The following is a 5,593-nucleotide window of genomic DNA, read 5'->3' on the forward strand; positions in this document are numbered from 1 at the left end:
TCTCTTTTCTGGCAAGGTGCCTAAGAAAATTGACTCCATTCAGGTCTGAAGAACTACTTTCCCTCTTAGATTCTTAGGAGAGAGGCCTGAGGTAGGTCATCATGTTGATCTCAGCTTTTCAGTTCCCCACATCCCTCTCCTCCCTGCAGGGCCCCAGCGGATCTTACGAGATCTTCTGATAAGAATCTTATCAGGATTCTCAAGCTCACGGAGAATTGTCATAAAACACCTGTTGTACCGCTAAGTCAGGGACCCACGGCAATGGGCGCTGGGGGGCTGGGGGCGGGGGTGGGGGGGACATACAGACCTTGTCTAGTCCAGCTCCCTGGGGTCTGAAAAGGTGAAGTGACTTGCCCAAGGCCCTCAGCTGGTCAGTAGGAAAGTCAAGACTAAGACCAGATTTGTGGGCTTCTGGTCCAATCTATCTCCTGGTTCTTAAGAAATAGGGAATGAGGCAGGGAGAGTGTGCGACCCATGCACATTTAGGTCTGTACGTCAGTTCCAGACCTCACCTTCGTGCTAGCTGTGCTGTTCCCGGACCTTAGGGTGTCTCATCGTTCCCACTGAAGAATTACTTTAGTCCAGGTCAAAATGGCTCCCTTCACCATGGAATTCCCTCCTTCCTTTCAAGACCTGAAAGGGTTCGAGCCTTCAGGTGGCCTAATCTATGTTGAGATTTGACAGAAAAAGGACAGGAGAAAAAAATTTATGCCAGGGTTGCTTCCGCCTTTGTATCTTCTGTAGTTGGGCTCCTACGGTTTGCACAACCACAACTAGAGACGACTAGTAATAAAAATTGGTTTTGGATCGTGTACTCAACCATCAGAGGGGAGTTGACTCAGAGGAGGGGGAGGACACTTGCAGGTGGGTTTTCCTGTGGTGGCTCAGGACCGGTATACAGAGGAGCTCCGCGGCCGGGAGGGGAGAGGGGCGCTTGGAAATGGTTTGTTCTCGACAAGGCCAGTCTATTAAGTTAGAAGCAAACCAGGAGCATGGGTGACGGTGTTGGAAGTCAGCAACCCTGACTCTCCCCAAGAGCCGTCCCCAGAGCTTCAGTCCTGGCCTTGGGGAGCTGCAGAGGACACTGGGGCAAGAAGACGCCCCTTCCCCCGATGGAACTGTCTGCACTGCGTTGTCTGTGCCAAGAATCGTTGCTAAGCTCGAGGGACAGGCGGAGGCCTCTGGTGCGAGGACTGCATCGATGGCAGCGGCAGCGGCAGGCCTGGATCAGAAGCCAGGGGCAGCCGGGGTCGCAACCCGGGAAGAGGATTCCGGATGGGACAGGCACTGTTTGAGAGGCTTTCGCAGCCCCGGAAGGTACTTGAAGCCCCCGTCAGCAATAGGAGGAGGCCTCCTTGTCTTTGCTTCCTGACCAGGAAGGAGCCCCAGAGGTGGAGAGACCCGGCCGATCGCGCAGGTGGACGCTCACCTGGGGGCTGAGTCGGAGCGCACGGGCCTCCCCTGCGACCTGCTGCCCCCTTGTGGTCACGGGCCAGAACAGGAAAGTCAGCGGGCGGGGCGGGGTGGGGCGGGGGCCGGAGAGCGCGAGCGAGCCTGGGCTGGCTGCCCGGAGCTGCTGAGGGCAGTGGGGAGAGAGCAGGCCTAGCCTGGGTTGTCAAAGGACCCCTTTCCCTTGTTATCTCGGTATAGAAACAGGATGGAAAGATAATGAACAAAGTCATTAATCTGTACAATACAATACACAAGGGCTCACAGACGTTCCGTGCTTTATTAAACATACAGAAATACTTACAGCATGAACAGAAAATATTGCATGATCTTGGAATCTCAAAGGTTTAGAAATCTTATTGAATCACACCCAGACCCATGATACATTTTTGATACGCTGCATTAAAAATGAAAAAAGAGCATGCACCCCAAATTTTAAAATCATAAGGCCAGTATGGTATATGTCATTAAATTGTACATATCTGACTATGTTGTGCTTACATCACCGTTTAAAGGAATGCATTAAAAACAGACCTCTAAATAAAAAGAATTAATCCAAAGGATAAAGTTACAAGCAATAAAAATAAAGGGGAAAAATTTTTTTAAATAAAATAAAGGGGGGGGTGTTTTGAACAATTAAAAGCACATTTTGACACAGTATCTTAGATATGATAACCTGTTTATTGAAACACTGTACACTGTAAAATTGAGTACATCGGATTCACACCTAAAGAACATGCTACATTCTGCGACTGCTTATACAAATGAGAGATCTGTAAATATATGCAGTGTGAATACATGTGTGAGTTCATACAGAGATAATGTATCTGTATGAACATTGTGTGATGAAATTACATCAGAGGATAAATGACTTTAATAAACTCAAAACTTTGAAACACATGGGGAATAAAATTCATGTTGTTTCTAAATTATGGACACCGATTTCTTCCTGTTTTTTGCACCTTAGTGTAATGCTTATTTGCATTTAACCTAGTTATCTTATGTTTGTATGCTTTGCAAACTGAATTATAGAATTAAATTGCTTATTACAGTTTCCCATTATGTGACACAATTACATACAAACACTTTGAAGTGAGAGGATTGTCCCGATGTTAGAAAACACTGATTGCATCATGCTTGCAAAGGGCAAAAATTAAGGAGAGGCTCTTTTCTCAGGTGACAGAGTTTGCTGCTCTTTCTATCCAATGTGAATGCCACTCACCATTACAATGAGTTCTATTCACAGATTCCTAGTCTGCAAAATAAGATCCACTGGTATGAAAAGACAAAGCAAGAAAGCTAGGACTTAACACTGCACCATTCCTAAGCGCCACATACCCGAGCACTTCTAAATAAAGCATGGAACTGAAGTAATGTTCCAGGATTACATTATGCCCATTAAAAATGAAAGCACAATGATTCGTTTCCCGGACTATGCACCAAAAAAAAAGCACAATGAATTTTCAAGTAATTAGAATATTTGCAGTCTATACCCTGGGTTCTTCTTGCACATTGTGCTTTGGCACAAGCACGCTCTGGATGGCCTTTCTCTCAGATTCCCAAAGCCATCGTAAATAGACCCGAACATGTGCACACACACACCCTCTTAAACATCTAGGTGGAGAAGGGGGAATGTAGTCTATCCTGTTTTCATCTTACTGGGATGAGAAGATGGTTCTCTTTCTTCCTTCCTGTTTCCTGCAGGGTGAGGTCACCAGGGAGAAGCTTCGGCTGCCATGGCCCCAGATGGAGCGAGATTGGGAAGCTTCTCGAGTGTGCAACTTGGGGTGGAAAAGTAGAATAAAGAGGTAGAACATGAGACTAATTCAGGCTGAGTTAAGAGAAGGAATCTGAAAATAAACCACTCAACTTACAAAACACAAAGCATAACAGCCTCACAGACTTAGAGAACCCGGATTCCCAGTTGCTCAGATACGGTCACTATTTAGCAAGAATCTTGCCAGATAATTACCACATGGCATAGCTAGTAAAACATAAACCTTTTGGCCCCGTGAGGCTTTGTGATGTTACAATGGCACTTTATTAACAAAAAGTTTTATTGTATCTATAAAAGGGAAAGAAACTATCTAATCAGCCTATGCCTATAAAATTGAAGTATTTTCTACATAACGCAACTGACATTTCAAGATTTCTGGAGAATAAGATGAAAAGAGCTTTATTTAATTTTTTTTTGATTCTCAGGTGATCAGAGATATTGCTGGAAGATGACAACTAATTAAAAATTGTGGCTTAGAACACAATGGATACTAAAAGAAATCAAAGTTCCCCAAACACTCTCACACTTGGGCAGAGATACATTCAATTCCTGAGGAGGAAACAAATTTGGCTTTGAGAAAGAACTTGAGGGTGTGTGATTGTGCTGGATACAGACCAGGAGTAGAAAGTCCTCTTTCCGGAGTGTGGCTGCCTCTCTCCCTCCTCCAAAACCACATTTTCCTTTGGGGAATATACCATCATTCCCCCTTCCCTGACACAAGCACTTAGTATTGCACATGTCTCAGTAGACTTGGTAAATGTCTAAAAACAAAACTTTGCCTCCAGAAATGCCTCTGACGTAGGTCATTGTCCCATGTTGTTGATCCAGGCTGGGCCCTGATAACTTAGACAAGAGGTGTTGGCCTGGATTCGGTAACTAGGAGATTCACCATCCATGCTAAGTCTGGACAATGCTGCATGTTCTATGAAGAACCGAAGAATGATTAGAATTGCCTCTGGATGTCAGAGTGACTCCATATAGACGGCAGGAGCTAGTGTGGCAGGGAGAACCAACTCTTGCTTTCCAAGAGATGCGTCACTTGGCTGAGCAAGGAGGAATGCCTCATGGGATGGACTGTCGGACTTGGCCTTGATGAAGTTCAAGGAGGTCTATAGTGAGACATTGGGGTGAATCACAGAATGAAATATTCCAAAGGGATGGAGCTCTTGCTCCCAAACTCAAGAACTGGGCTAGAGAAATGGAAAGAATAAGTGGAGATTGGGCAGGAAGTGTGACAGAGCCAAGGAATGCAGTGGGCGGGTGATGCTGAATGGTGGAAGCCAGACAAGGGTCAGAGCTGCTGGGCCAGGGAGAGGAGAGCCTACATACTTATTGTTGATATCTCACCCCACCTTTCCTTGCCAAAAGGTACCAGAGCTAGAGGAATGGAGAAACTGAAAAGGGGAAACAGAAACCCAGAGACTAGGAAGGAATAATGAAGGAGAAAGTAAAGAATAATGGTAAAGGATGGCAAAATGATGCTTATGTGGCCTTGGAGAGTATGATCAGAAAATATCTAGATGAGATCAGAAAGGAGAGTGCAGAAACCAGAAATCAGCAAACCAAAGAGGAAGAAACGAATTGCCTGCAGTTACTATTGCAGCATGAGTCCCACTGGTCTTTGCTGAATGTTCCTGAGCTACAAATACCTTTAAAGGTCATCAGGGTGATCCTGTCCTGTTCCAGATGAGGTGATAGGGGTATGGGGGAGGAACTCAGAGTGCTTGTTTCCTTTGTGCTGCTCCGTACTGTTCCTCCAGCAGAGTGTTGTGGAACTCAATGGGATGGTACGGAGAAGGTTCTACATGGGCAGCGACCTGTCCAGGTGGCACCTACGGCTTCCCACCCCCACCCCCAACTCTGGGAGTCTAGGAATCTAGGTGATAACTTTGTGTATTCATAAACACTTGCATCGTCTTCAACTCATCATGCCTAAAGATATAGCAACAAGATTATTAAAAAATGTTAAAAGTTTTGCATGCAAAGGATGTTGCCCTTCCAATAGTCTACACATTGCAGCTCCCTGTGTTGACACCTGTCTTATGTATTTAAGTTAACAAATGAATTATGACTATTACATACCAAGTAAAGAAACTAATGAGGAAAAGACAAACTAATTTTATAGAGACATACCATTTGAAATCTCAGATTGATTACCCGTGTTACTCACCAGACATGACCTCATTGCCTTTAGTTTGCTCCAAGCATCAAATCTACCCTCAAGGGACAATGATTGGCTCCCAACAACATTTTGAAAAGAATGTGTCTTGGCTTCTAAAGAAAACCCTAAAAGAGATGTGCTAAAAATATTCTGAGCAATGATAATATCCTTGGAACATGTGGCCAGGCTTTTGGGGTGATTTCTTT

At 44.9% G+C, this 5,593-nt stretch overlaps 1 long non-coding RNA gene across 1 annotated transcript; it reads left to right on the plus strand.

Moving 5' to 3' along the window:
• The first annotated feature begins 1,176 nt into the window (after positions 1-1,176).
• On the plus strand, positions 1,177-3,268 carry LOC143682860 (uncharacterized). The gene is made up of 2 exons (XR_013175335.1): positions 1,177-1,317; positions 3,154-3,268. It is a non-coding gene; the product is annotated as an uncharacterized LOC143682860 (long non-coding RNA).
• Positions 3,269-5,593: the final 2,325 nt, after the last annotated feature.

Source organism: Tamandua tetradactyla, chromosome 5, assembly GCF_023851605.1.
Source record: "Tamandua tetradactyla isolate mTamTet1 chromosome 5, mTamTet1.pri, whole genome shotgun sequence".
Classification (NCBI taxonomy): domain Eukaryota; kingdom Metazoa; phylum Chordata; class Mammalia; order Pilosa; family Myrmecophagidae; genus Tamandua; species Tamandua tetradactyla.